The sequence below is a fragment of the Hylobates moloch genome, unplaced genomic scaffold (assembly GCF_009828535.3).
Source record: "Hylobates moloch isolate HMO894 unplaced genomic scaffold, HMol_V3 SCAFFOLD_23, whole genome shotgun sequence".
Lineage (NCBI taxonomy): Eukaryota > Metazoa > Chordata > Mammalia > Primates > Hylobatidae > Hylobates > Hylobates moloch.
In genome coordinates this window covers 9,697,282-9,712,304 of record NW_026652298.1, presented here as the reverse complement: position 1 = coordinate 9,712,304, position 15,023 = coordinate 9,697,282, and the positions used below count along the sequence as shown (strand labels likewise).

Here is a 15,023-nt window from a genome sequence, read left to right as displayed (position 1 = left end):
ACATTCACATACATAAAATTTACCATCTTGGCCATTTTTAAGTATACGGTTTAGTGTTAATAAAAACATTCATAATGTAGTAAAACCATAATCATTACCCATCTCCAGAACTCTTTTGATTTTATAAAACCAAAACTCTATATTCATTAAACAACAACTCCCCATTCCTCCTTGTCCCCATTGCCTGGCAACCCCCTGTCAATTTTCTGTCCCTATGATTTTGACTACTCTAAGTAGGTAATATAAGAGGAATTATACAATATTTGTCTTCTGTGCACTTGGTATAATGTCCTCAAGATTCATCCATGCTGTAGAATATGTCAGAATTTCCTCCCTTTTTAAGGCTGAGTAATATTCCATTGTATGTATATAACATACTGTGACTTAAATTCTGGTTTACCATGTTTGTCTATCCTGAAAAATGTCCCACGTGCATTGAGAAGAATGTGTATTATGTTATTGTTGGGTAGTGTTCCGTATATGTCTATTAGATCAAATTGGTTATTGTGTTGTCTTTCATTTTCTTACTTATTTTCTGTCTGATTGTTCTATCTGTTAACGAAACAGGGTATTAAAATTTCCAACTATTATTATAGAACTGTCTATTTTTCTTCTCAGTTCTGTCAGTTTTTGCTTCCTATTTTTATTGTCCTATTAGGTGCATAAATGTTTAAAATTGTTATATTTCTTGATGTATTGAAACTGTTACTAATATATAATATGTCTTTCTTTGTCTCTTGCAATTTTTTTTGATTTAAAGTCCATTCTGTCTTATATTAGCATACCCACTCCTGCTCTCCTTTGGTTACTGTTTACATGGAATATTTTTTTCATCATTTTATTTTTAATCTATCTGTGTCTTTGGATCTAAAGTGAGTTTCTTGTAGATAGCATATTGTTGGATTCTGTTTTTTAATCTATTCTGCCAATTTGTCATTTGATTGGAAAATTTAATCCATTTACATTTAAAGTATGTAATCACAGGTTGAAATAAAGAAGGAAGCAATTTCCCCAAAGAAGTAGGTATGCCACTACCAAGAGAAGGGAAATAAGGTGCTGGGCAGACACAGATAATAGATATCTATTACAAAGGAAATAAAAATGCTTGACTCACGTGAGCTGGTTGTTGAAAGTCTCTGGCTCTCAGACTGGGGCTCTATAGAGGATCACTGCAGGCCTAAGCAAAATAGAAATCCACGATGCAATTCCAGACTCTTACTTGGAAGTCACTTTTATGGGTGTTTAAGGTCAAAGGTGGATCCCTATATTACATCCATTAGAATAAAGTGCTATCTGATTTTCTCTTACTGGTTCCAAGGAGATGCTCCTGATGGTAAAATAGGGGCCCCAGAATCTCCCAAATTATCACCCTTAAAAGATATTGTGTTAGTAATTCATGTTTAATTCCCTTTCCTTCCTAAGTTTCTCCAACATGAGTATAAAATTCTTATGGCTACAACAGCATTTAGATAATTGATAACTGTGACAGATAAACAACATAGTTGCTTTTGAATAGTTGCTACTTCGAGTATTAACTCTGTAGCAATAAGCACTTCTTAGGGAACTCTGTATTCAATTCTTATTTCTATCTTATTTATCTTGGGATATGTGATTCTCAAACTTTAACATGTGTACAAATTATCTGGATGGCTGGTTAAGATGTAGATTGCTGGGCCAAATCTCTCAGAGTTTATACCATAGGTCTGGGATAGGGACCCAACATTTAACGAGTTCCTAGTGATGCTGCTGTTGCTTGTCCAGGGATCACACTTTAAGAAGCAGATAAAAGATACATCCCTAAACAAATTAACATGAATAAGTTCTTTATACATCATATTTTGTCTCATTAGGGAAACTTTCAATTAAAAGAAACTGTATTTTCTTTGGAAAATAAAGAGCCTTTATTATAAAAATGAAAATATTTGCTCCTCAATTAATTTTGCAATTTTGATTTGCTTGAGGGTTGGGGTAAAAGATAGATTCATATATCAAATTAATTTCTTGGAGGCCATGCATCTTGTAGAAGGGAAAAAAAAATCCTCGTAAGTAGCATTTTTAAACACACAAGGGTAGTTTTTTATCCCATTGCAATTAGCCTTAACCTCTGCTCTACAGTTTTTTTTATCTGTTCAGCCTAGTCAGATTTTGTGGTTTGTTTATTTTTCTTTTATTTACGTGTTCTTGTTGTGTATATACCAGATATCAAATGTCTTTAAGTAGTATTTCCAACTGGGATTAAAAAGGTCTGATTCTAAATTCCGTCAGTTCCAGATTTGGTCACCAAATGAATCATAGAAATTGCTACAAAGGAGTGAATCATACTGCTTTCTTTCTATCAGTCATGGCCAAGAATTTCAGTTAGCCTCCCTCTGGGAGCAAGAATTTTTTTGGTAGCAATGTTCCATCAGTATTGACATATAAGAGATGATTCTGAGAGTAGCATGGGACAGAGGAAGAATACAGATTCTGCAATAATAACTGTATCAGGTGATATTTTTCTTCACCTGTTCCATTTCAGATGATGGAAATTTAAGTATTGAATGGCCTCAAGGACTTCTGGGGCACAGAGATTCCACTTTAGAAGCTTTCTTTCTTCCTTGAACACTTTAGGTTTAAATGTCTCCTTTTAGGACAAACTCCTGTTTGGAGTATGGTATTTTCTCTATTCTAAGTGAGTATTAAGAATCAATAAGGGCTTCTGTCCTCTGTTCGGTTTCTGAAGGACCATGCACCGTGGTTAAAATACCTGTCCATAATATGTCATGATAGTGTGGTATGCCTGCTAACATCACTATTTCATACTGTGCAGTTTCTATTTCTGCCCTAACAAGTAATCTTTAATTCCTCTTTAAGTATTAAGATAAATAATATTATTAAATTGGTATCTAGTAGTTATACTAAATTCATTTTTATTAAGTTCATAAACAGTTCCTGTGTTCACCACCTTACTCCTAGATAACAAACATGGGGCATCTTCATTTAAATCAAGTTTAAAAAATATTCTATAAGTTATGTAAACACAAGAAATAGAAAAAGTATACACAAGAAATATACACAAGAAATAGAAAAAGTATACACAAAAAATAGAAAGTATACACAAGAAAAAGAAATAGAAAGATAACACAAGAGAAAGATTGTCAAAACATCCTGTCTCCTTTCTATGAATTTGCCGGAGAAAATAGAAAAGTGGACTAGGTCATGAGCAGAATTGAGTTTATGTGTATTTCAGGACACCGTTGATGTTTCCTTGGCTTTAAATGACTTAGAGTGGTACCTGGTGGTAGGAAACTTTCTGAAGTCTACATAAGAAGTGATACTAATAAAGTTTTCATGTGTATGTACTCTCTTCTCAAAGAGAAAACATTTTGTTTCTGATCTTAGCATCTCTCCCAAGGAGATGATATGGAAGTTAAGCATCTGCAATGTTTCCTGAATTGAGGGAAGGTTTAATTCCCATCTTGTTCATTTAAGTATCATGTACTATGATAGGCTCAGGGGAAACCAAGAAAAATTCACTTCCCATGACCTCAATGAATTTCAATTATAGTGGAAAGAAACATTAAAACAAAAATTATAATGCATTAAGATGATTATTCTAAAAGCATTCAGCATAAAGTCCTGTCGTGCCTACAGACACCTAATCTCGCTGGACGAGTCTGAGAGGGCTGCATAGATTTACAGGGCAATTGAGGGCCAGAGGGAGGTCTAGGAAAATGGAGGACAGGTGCCAATGACAGAGGCATAAAGGAAGACTGGCTTGTCGTTGTGTAAAGGTGTAGCAGAAATGCAGCAGCCAAGGCTACTCTTGGAAGCAGTGGTTCCATAATGCCTGGCCTTATTGACTATAAAAAAAGTTTAAAAAATTTTTATCCTGTTGTCAATAGGGGAAGAAAATTTTGAAGAAATAGAATGGCAAACATTCCTAGCTTTTACAGAGAATTGTGAAAAGAATCGGGAGGGCTGAAGAGGTGGGCTTCCAGAAATTACTCCCAGAACAAGACCATCCAACTAGTCTCAAGAGAATCATCCCAGAAGGCTGCCAGTGAACCTTTGGAGTTCAAGAATGTATAGTATGATGGAAATCCTGGGAACAGGAGGCTGCCACCACCATGGCTGCCACAATTCTTCAGACACCATGGTGTCAGTGACTCCACACAGGGCCATTGCTGCCTCAAACCTAACATTTCCACACCCCTATTTGCCAACAACAATAACCAAAGCAATAGGAAAATAGCCCCTGCTTCGCTTCTGACTGCCAGCTATCTCACTAGAGCACGTGAAACTGGTGGAATCTAATATGTATTTGAAACTCTTATCGCAAAGTAGTCTGATAATTGTAGTTTTTGCCTTTCCAGACTCCACAATACAGGTGAGCTCTCTAGAAGAAGGGAGAAATTAATGTTGAGGACCAATTCATCATATATACTAGACAAAAGATGGATGAAATGGATAAGGAAATCTGAAGAGAGGAGAAGCACCTGAGAACATGAACATTCAAGGGACAATTGAGGAGACTAAGTATGAATGGTCACAGGGTCAAGGGAAGAACCAGGAAAGTGTAGTATTATGGCAACCAAAGAAGAACAAAAGTTTAGGAAGAAGAAAGTGGATAATAATGGGAAAATGCTGTAGTGCAGCAATTATCAATTTTTGTAGTATGACATCTTTTCAGTAACAAAAATTCTGTGTACCCCTAGTATTAGGCAAGACTTTGTTACAGAAAATCAACTTAAAGTCATTTATGCAAAAAATGAATTTATTGACACATACAACTTTAGGTGCAGTGGGGACAGATCTAGCATTAGCTGCTTAAGTGGTGCAATTGGGCTAAACCTTTCTCTCTCCCTCTTTTGCTTTGTTTGTCTGCCCTCTGTATTGGCATCATTGTTAGGCAGGCTTTTTCCATGAAACTAGGAAAAAATGGACTCTGGAAACCAGACCTACACATTGCTTACAACTTCTGATCCCAAAAGAAGAGACCTTTCTCTCTTCTAGTATCCCCAGGTCAAATCTTAGGGAAGAGATTGATTGGCCTGTCTTAGGTCAGGTGCCTTTGACTGCACCAATCACTTGCAGGCTGTAAGCATAGAGTGCTCCGATTGGCTAAATCTGGGTTACATGCCCATCCTGCTGGTGGAGGGAATCTTGTCAGTCACACCCAAAACATGGAAAGGATTTTTCCATGAGAATCACAGAAAGTTATGATTTTTGTATTATAAAAAGAGAAAATAGAAAATGGATGCTAAATAGGCAAATTTGCCAGTCTGTGACAGTTCCACATAAGAATAATTACATATTTAGAATGTGTTACTTGAGAAAAAAATATATATATAATGACAAAGAGCTACTATGAATTTAGCGACACTTAAAATAAATTTCTAAAATTCATGATAACAGCTGCTAGTACATTTAAAAATTACATATATATGTAACGATATCTTCCTTTTGCAAGTAGTGCTTGGGGAGCTTCTAGATTTATGAGCCTCTTTCAGTCACTCTGAAGCCTCCAAAACACAAACAGATTTCTTGCCTTGAAATTAAGTTAATCGTGGATTCCAAAAGTAGCCTATGCACAATTTCAGGTGTTCTTACATAAGGACATGCTCAGGAAATATTTTAAGACATTTTCATTCAGTATATAGAGTACCAGTAAATACTGTACCACCAGGTGGGTGATGTTGCTACCACCCAAATAGCTAATTTAAAAATCAGAATAAACCATGAAAATGAGGGTGGGGGTAGGGAAGCACACACAGTTTCACAAGTAACATCTCCTTTTAATTTTTTTCTAGTTCTGTCTTTTCTGTTTTTCATTTTTAATATGCATATTATGCATAGAAAACAAATATGGAAACATTAAATGAGAAAATATATATAAAAATGTTATTCATATAATATAAATAAAAAATACAAATAAAACACGTAATAAACACATAATATATAAATAAATATATATACATATATTTGTATATACATATATATCTATATATTTGTATATATATATTTGAATATATATAGTATATACATATATAAAATATGTATATATATTTATGTATATATAATATATGTATATACAAATATATATATTCAAATATATATATTCAGTTTATATATTATATATAATATATATATTCAATTTATATATTATATATTATATATTATATATATTCAATTTATATATTATATATTTTATATATATTATATATTCAATAAATATATATTCAAATATATATATTCAAATATTTATAGATATTCAAATATATATATTCAAATATCCTATTTATATATATATGTATATACAAATATATATATATATATATTCCCTACCCCACCCTTCCAAGACTCTTAAAGCAAGTGGCTTTCCCATGAGGACAGCTTAGAGACCTGTGCCATATGAAATGAGCTCTGGACTGGTCCCCAGTGCCCTGTGAAGGGTTGCTCTGTACATTAGCTCCCCAATTTGCAAAATGGATGTTGCTTGACGCGTTTTCTTTCCGCCTCCTGGGAACTGGTCCACACAAACTCCTTCAACCTCCAGGGACAGAAATGGCATCTACGAGCTAATGTGAGGGTCCCTGGGTGCAGAGAAATGCATTAGGAGCTGTGTTTCCTGAATGACGGTTTCGTTCTTGGTCTACTAAGCGTCACGGAGCTCGGAGGACACCTCTGTCATTTCAGCAGAGTGAGAGGGCTCAATGATTCCAGCGCCCAGGTGGAAAGAAAGCGGCTGAGGGGCTTGGCCGGCTCCTGTAGAGCCTCTCAGTCTGCCCCAGTCCCATGCAGGCTCAGAGCCAGGCTCTCCGCCCCCGCCAGCTGTGGCTGTGCGGCTTCTCAGCTTTGGCCATTTGCAGTGGCCTGGCCTCCCATAAAAGAGCATCCACCATGATGATGGAAACGCAGCTGTTAGAAATGGAAGCACCAAAGTGAAACTGTTCTTGGTCCCTGAGACCACCTGATCATCTTCCCTGACATTCCAGCCTGCCAGAACTACCTGGGCTGTAATCTTCTAATATTTCTGGAAAAAAAAAAAAAATTAGGAACCCCTATAAAAATAATAACATGCCATGAGGATTTACATAAACACTGAGGTTTGAAATAGGTTTTAAAACAGTTAATTAACATGGTTTCTTAGACAACAAAGAGCTTCCAGGTTAAAAAATTGGGGAGAGGGGTGTATCCTTTTTTACTTCAGAGATATTTTTATTTATTTGTTGGGAAAGCCTTTACTATCTTTTGCTAAATAAGCAAGGAGTTGGTCTGGAATAATTTAATTCGCTTCCTGGTGGAATGCAGCTTTATTTTCCTTGTTTTAAGGATTGAATGCATCTATGTATTGATTACTTTGCTGTTTCAAAAGTTAAATTTGATTTTATAATTTAATGAGGCTGTTTTCTTTATTTTAGCATGTGGTTTTAAAAGTTGTTTTTTTAAAAAAACAAACGAGACATCTCTTTTTTGAGGTAAATCAAAAACCAAAAGCTTGAGGATTTATATATAATTTTTTCAATTCTCAGTTTATCTTTGCCAACATGAATGGATTTTTTAAAAACCTGGAAATTACTAAAAATTGTCACAATTAGCAGTTTTACTGAAACTTTGCTTTTATTTTGAGTTAATATATTAGATTGAGTACACTTGTTAAGTAGTTAAGGAAACTGGCAGTATTAGTTTTTTCCCAATTTAGAATCTACATTGACATTTGTAGATTCTAAGTTAGTATGGATCTCAAAATTTGTGCCTGCAATTCACATTGAGGGAAATAAGACTGAGCTGCTGCGTATTTTATTTTCTTTTCAATGTATTTTGCCTTATAGCTGCAGAAATAGAAAAGTAATTACTTAAAAATAAGTAATTTACTTACTTAGCAAGGTTTCTGATGGTAGCTTTTATTAAATTCTCAACTAAGATAATTATTGCAGGGAATTTACCAACTTAAAGCAAACACTTCATTAGGTTCAAGATAATTAAAAAACACAACCAGTTTGTACTTGCTTTCATGATCTTTCTGTCTCCTTCCTTCCCTCTCCCTTCTTTTCTCCCCCTCCCTCTTTCTTCCTCTTTTCCTCTCCTCCTACCCTCCTCCCTCCGGCTCTCTTTCTCATCTCTCTGCCAGTGTAAGTGTAATAACTTCTTAAACTTGTCTCAGAAGATGAATACTATGCCCAAACTAGGAAAAAAATCCCACACTAGAACGATGTTGCAAAAATTGCCATAAGATAATGATGACATTTTACCATCCTGTGACATTATCATTATTGATTCTTCCTCTATTTTATTTAATGCCATACAACAATAGGCTCTTTGCTGGATTGAAGTGTTGCTAAAATTCTAGTGTGTTTGTTTTTTAGATGAATGGCAGAGCCAACAGGAAGCTTTTCCAAAATCCCCATTGTTATCCAGAGAGAAAAGAATGACATAGCAATGTTTTTAACGTTTCAACAGCATAATTTTCTTTGTCTCTGGAAAATGGGAAGCTACGTATCATTGGGAATTTCCTGATTAATTTCTTAAAGTATAAGAGTTCTAGTGCTATACAGGGAGCAACCCAGGCGACCTGGTCATTAACAATAAAAAAAAAAAAGAAAAAAAAATATATTTTCCTTGGAGACAAGCAGGATTTCTAAGGGCTTGCTGGCAATGTTATTTGACTGTACATAGAAGTTTCCAGCACAGATTTCTCTTCCAGGTCAGTGAAAATGTAAGAGTCCAGGCAGCCCGGCTTTAAATCAGTTGATGGAAAGGCAAAGATCTCAGAAATCTGGTTTTAATTTATCAGCTTCGAGTTGCTTTTTCCTTCACCTTTTCATGCTGGTCATTGGCTGCCTAATCCAAGTGAGGCAGGTTTCCTGTAGATCCCATCTGTCTTGCCGGCACCTCCTGCACTTGCTGGCATCCCTTGCCCTTGTTGGAAACTTCTGCATGCTGGATAGTGTCCTGTCAGGTCTAGGGTAACGGTTCTCAAAGGGTAGCCTGGTGCCATTGCTAGTACACAGACGGACTGCACTTTGATGCATTAATGATGTTTAATGCCACAATGACTATATTTTTACTTTATTATACTGATCATTGTTGCTGCTTATAAGAATACAATGGGAGACAGGATTCTGAGGCTGGGTGCTGGGGGAAACCATTTAAAATCTGGCAGCACTGGCGGGAAAGCATACCTGGTGCTGCCAGGTTGGAGCTTGGAGCTTTTTCTGCCATTTCCATGACACCTCTAATGGGGAGACATTGTCCTGCTATTCTCTCTGGCTTTCTTTTTAAGGCACTGTGCACCCATAGATTTGCTGTAGCTAAAACTAACAAGACCGTAACTACACAGTTCGACCCTACATACACCCTGTGATATCTCTGAACTGTTCTCTACTCCTCTCTTCCCTGCTCACTTGGCCCCAGCTGTGCTTCAGACACACCAAGGTACTTCCAGACACTTACAGGCTTCACTCCTGCCCCTCCATTAGGCTGTTACTCAAATGTTGTCCTTTCAAAGAATCTCTTCCTGGGCATGCTATCTAAAATTGCAATCCCTACTGCTAATACCCTCCATTTTTGTCTTTGCACATATCACCATCTCACAGAATATATTTTACTCACTAATCACTTATTTATTTTACTTATATTATATTTACTTATAAACTTAGTATCTGTCCTCCCTCTGTAGAATATAAGGTAAATGAATATAGAGGTTTTTCTTTTTGTTCACTGTTGTATTTTGAATGCATGGAACAATGCCTGTCACTTAGTAGGTGCTTAATAAGTATTTGAAAGAACAAATGAACGGTTAGAAGCCCCATACATTTATTTCTTAATCTGGTTTATACCCACAGCAGCAGAAATGCTATAATGACTTGCCCCATTTAAGTTTGGGTCAAAATTCAGTATACTGACTTATTAGTGAAGTCATTTGGAATGAGTAAGAGTCCTAGGTCTATGTTGATCACACTGAAATAAGAGCAGACCATTGATTGATTCAATACTAAATGCGATTGTTCTATAACTTTCTGGACACTTCATGTAACAGCTCTGTCTAAATCTCAGAATTTCATTTATACCTCATCACCGAATATTTTTAGAATATTGAAGTAGTTTATTGGGGAGAGAATGTTTACTATATCTCAATCACTTCTTATATATGATCTATTTTAATTCTTATAAAAACAATGTAAAAATACATTATTATTCCTATTTGAGCTGAAATTCTGAACATCTTTTTAATTACTCAAGGTTTCACAAATTATGAGAGAAGATTATGGTCTTTTCAAGTTATGCTGTAAAATAAGGACTTCTGTTAGAAAACAACAAATACAAGAATTAGACTACCCTCCATGTTATTCATCCTCTGTTAGCTGAATATTCTTCTTAAAGTAGGGCCCTGCCATGCCATTCTCCTGCTAAGAGTCTGCATTAGTTTCCTACTGGATCAAATCCAAGCTAAGACACTCAAGTGCCAAGCAAGGCACTCAAAGCCTCATATAGTCTCATTTCCCCTTAACCATCTTAGGTTATTTCCCTCAGCTGCCCTGTAACAAATCCTCTGCTCTAGTCAAGAAGTTTCTCTTCTTTTCTTCCTTCCTCTTTATCAGCCACCCCTCCCGTGTTAGGCACCCGTTTACTAGTCTGCCCTGCTTCAGGGACTTCTTATTTCTTCTCTGATGCTCCTTTCAGGCATGAATGTCATTCTTTTTTTCCTGCTTATCCATACACCTTATGGACCTATCTGTAAGATCCACCTGTAATTACACACTTTGTGTTTCATGTCCCTAGCCTACAACAAATAATCTCTCTCATTTTTGCTTTTCTTAATTACTTTTGAACTTATCAGGTGTACCACACAATTTATTAATCCTTATTTAATTGTAGACTGTAGCGTTCTATAATTGTTTCTAGTGTAAGCCTTGTTCTCTAAACAAGATTGTAAGTGCTTAAAGAGATTTATGTCTTATACTTTCCCGCCTATACTTTCTAGAGTAGAGGTTGTTTTATTAAGAGATGCCCTACAAATACTTGGCTTTTCATCCTGTATAGGCATGAGTTCTGCTATTAATAGAAATGATGATATCATTTTAGGATAGATAGTAAAATGTGGTTTATCCAGCAACAGAGCCTTCCAATCTGATACTAGTTTTATGTATTTTATGAGCCCACATATTTTCAGAAAGTCACTGGAAGATTTTGCTTCTGTTATATTTGAAATTTGAACACCAAACTCCCACATTGTGAAATGTTTGTATGAACACTTTTGAGAACTTTAGGTGTAAAGGTGTAGTATAAGTACAAAGTATGCATCTTCAAAAAGCAAAATGAAAATGCAAATATTTAGAAATTTCAAAACAAAGCGTGGGAAATTTTGGGTGTATTGCAAGGCCAAATAATTCATTATTCCATTTCTAGAGCACTAGAAAAGGTTGGGAAATCTGTCGTTTGAAGCCTTAGAGTATATATATTTTTCTCTTTAGCCCTGTGCTGTTTCCTTGAGGAGATGCCTGTAGCAATAAAGGTAATTTGGAAGGCTTTGAACTTCTGAGACAGTGTTAAGCATTTTTTAACATCAGATTAAAGGTGGCAAAAACTAGGGATGATCTGCAGGTGACTTCAAATCAGGGGTTACACTGCAAGTCTGTCTTTTGGATGAGATAAGCCAAAGTGCCAGTGAATGTGTTTTGGTGGAAAGAAAAGAAGCTGAGAGGGTCAGGATGCAGAAGTCAGCATTTTTTCAAGAAACACTGGGATAGAATTTCTTTGTGTGGAACTGCAGTGTATCTGGAGATACCTCAAGTAATGACTTTAATTGAATACTGTGCAGTTTGTCCAATTTGCAAAATGAAGTACATTTATGATTTTTCCCTGTCATGCATATTTATTGCCTTTTCTTTTTTTTTTTCTTTTTTTTTTTTTTCTTGAGACAGAGTCTCAATTTGTTGCCCAGGTTGGAGTGCAGTGGTGTGATCTCCGCTCACTGCAACCCCTGCGTCCCAGGTTTGAACAACTCTCCTGTCTCAGCCTCCCGAGTACTACAGGCACACACCACCATGCCCGGCTAATTTTTTTTGTTTTGTTTTGTTTTTGTATTTTTAGTAGAGACAGGGTTTCACCATATTGGTCAGGTTGGTCTCAAACTCATGACCTCAGGTCATCCACCCGCCTTGGCCTCCCAAAGTGCTGGGATTGCAGGTGTGAGCCACCTTGCCTGGCCCTATTGCCTTTTCAGGAAAGTTTTTGGAGTGTTCTGAAGGTGGGGGAGGGTCCACATTATCTTTAGAAGCTTTCTCTTTAGTGTCCCTTTGAATGCTGGCTTCAGCTCAGGGGATAATAGGCGGGTCAGGCTGGGTGCATTTTTAGATTTTGTGGTATCAGAATTTGAAAATAAGATCTGCTCCAAGGGGAGGGCAGGTCCCACTAGTAGAGACAAAATGATGTTTTGCCAGTTTGCAAGCAGAGTGCAATGTACTGAAAGAGGAGTGCTAAGTGCTAAGTTGCACATCTAAGCCAGCTGTCACTGGGGAAGGTCCTGCAAAGGCTCACAGGTAGTACCCCATGGGCTGGCCCATCACAGCAAGACAGAGCCTGAGAGTGGCCGGTTTGTGGTGCTCCAGGCAGTGGGTCATGAAGCTGGGCTCAAGTAGGCCTGGCAGCTGACAGGGGACCCAGCCTTTGAGCTGCAGACTTAAAGGAGCTCTCAGGCAGAAACCTGGGAGACAAGGAAGGTGGGGGAGTACAATAAGGACCAGCTGTTGAAAACGGGGCACAGATGGCTACAAAAATAATAATAATCCCCACAGATAATAATAATAAAGATAGCTAACACTTATTGATGCTTACTTACTATACGTCAGAAAATGTCCCAGGTCCTTCACACATTTTAACTCTATCAGTCCTTAAGGGCTGGTACTGCTATCATCCCCACCTTATGGGGGAGTAAACTGAGTCACAGTAAGGTGGAATAACATTGCAGAGCTACACATCTTATTAGTGGTAGAATAGACATCTTAATCCAGGCATTCCGGGTTAAAAAGTCTGTGTGTTTATACTCTAAGCTATCCCGCCTTCAAGTACTAAAAGGTGACACAAAATAAATTGAGTCTTTACAGTCTTTTGGAAAGGGCAAAAGCTTTGAGCTAGAGAAATAAGGATTTGGATCTCACCTCTACCACTTGTTATTTATGACATTTTGGGAAAATCATTTGATTATCTTAGATTTGCTATATCATCTGTAGAATACGGGAAATGCCATCCAGCCCATTGATTTTGAAGAACTAAGTGAAATAATAGATATAAGCTAATTAGACTGCATCTGGCAAGAAGCTGCCACTCAGCAAATATCTGCTTCCTTTCATTCTCTAAATGCCCATTCATATAGAGCTCTTTCAGTTACTTCCGATTGGAAATAGGATTATTCTGGGGTACAAGTCTGGGCTAAGCTTGAGATAATTAGGGAGGCCACAGGTTTCAACACCTGTGAAAAGAAGAATAGATAGATACGTAGATAGGTAGATAGATAGATAGATAGATAGATAGATAGATAGATAGATTGATAGATGACAGAGATAGATGGATAGATGACAGATATAGATAGATAGATAGATAGATGGATGACAGAGAGATAGAGAGATATAGATAGATAGATAGATAGATGGATGACAGAGAGATAGAGAGATATAGATAGATAGATAGATAGATAGATAGATAGATAGATAGATGACAGATATAGATATAGATAGATAGATAGATAGATGACAGATAGAGAGATATAGATAGATAGATAGATAGATAGATAGATAGATAGATGACAGAGAGATATAGATAGATAGATAGATAGATAGATGACAGATAAATAGAGAGATATAGATAGATAGATAGATAGATAGATAGATAGATAGATAGATAGACAGACTGATAAAAGATGCCACAGGCTATAGTGAGAGGCGAGACAGCACCTGGCTGTTTCCTGCCTGCTTACCCTTAAACAATGTGGTGCTTTCTTCTTTTAATTTACAGAAAAATGTGCTGGCAAGTGCTTTTGTATACAGTTAATTCAATCAATGAAACTTTGCATCTTAAAGATGTAAACTAATGCTCACTTCAGGAACAATAATTGGCAAATTTAAAAATTATGCATTTTTATAAACATGTTAATAATCTTTTGCTTTTAAGATTTTTTGCTTTCATTAACTTTGTTAGTACTTAGGAGAACTGACAGAAATAATTCTAAGTTTGAATTTCTATAATTATGCTTGAATTTCAAAGCCTACCTTGCATCAGATAGTGGCTAGAGCATAAATATTACATCCTATCTCCAGTTAAGTCATGGATACCTGCACCATCTTTCATATGAGCAGCATCAACACAATTCTGACTATAGAATTTCATGATCATTCTTTCTACCTACAACTTTTTTGGATCTTTAGCTACAAATTACATTTAAAGCTATTACTGTATATACTTTTTCTGTACTTAAAAACATATTTGATACAAATAGCCCACGTGTTTGCTGTAGAAAAATTAGATTACATTAGGCACAGAAATTAAAGGAGAAAAACCACCCATAATTCCAGTACTAAATAGTATCAAATTTTGAGGTATATCCTTCCAGATTATTTTCTTTTTTTTTTTTCTTTTTTTTTTTTTTATTATACTTTAGGTTTTAGAGTACATGTGCACAATGTGCAGGTTTGTTACATATGTATCCATGTGCCATGTTGATTTCCTGCACCCATTAGCTCGTCATTTAGCATTAGGTATATCTCCTAATGCTGTCCCCGCCCCCCCCACCCCCCACCCCACAACAGTACCCGGAATGTGATGTTCCCCTTCCTGTGTCCATGAGTTCTCATTGTTCAATTCCCACCTATGAGTGAGAACATGCGGTGTTTGGTTTTTTGTCCTTGCGATAGTTTACTGAGAATGATGTTTTCCAGTTTCATCCATGTCCCTACAAAGGACACGAACTCATCATTTTTTATAGCTGCATAGTATTCCATGGTGTATATGTGCCACATTTTCTTAATCCAGTCTATCGTTGTTGG

The 15,023-nt window shown here is 36.4% G+C and overlaps 1 protein-coding gene across 2 annotated transcripts in view; it reads left to right on the top strand.

Moving 5' to 3' along the window:
• Positions 1-15,023, top strand: part of LOC131382365 (cAMP-specific 3',5'-cyclic phosphodiesterase 4D-like) — a 714,712-nt gene that overhangs the window by 287,653 nt on the left and 412,036 nt on the right. The window lies entirely within an intron of this gene.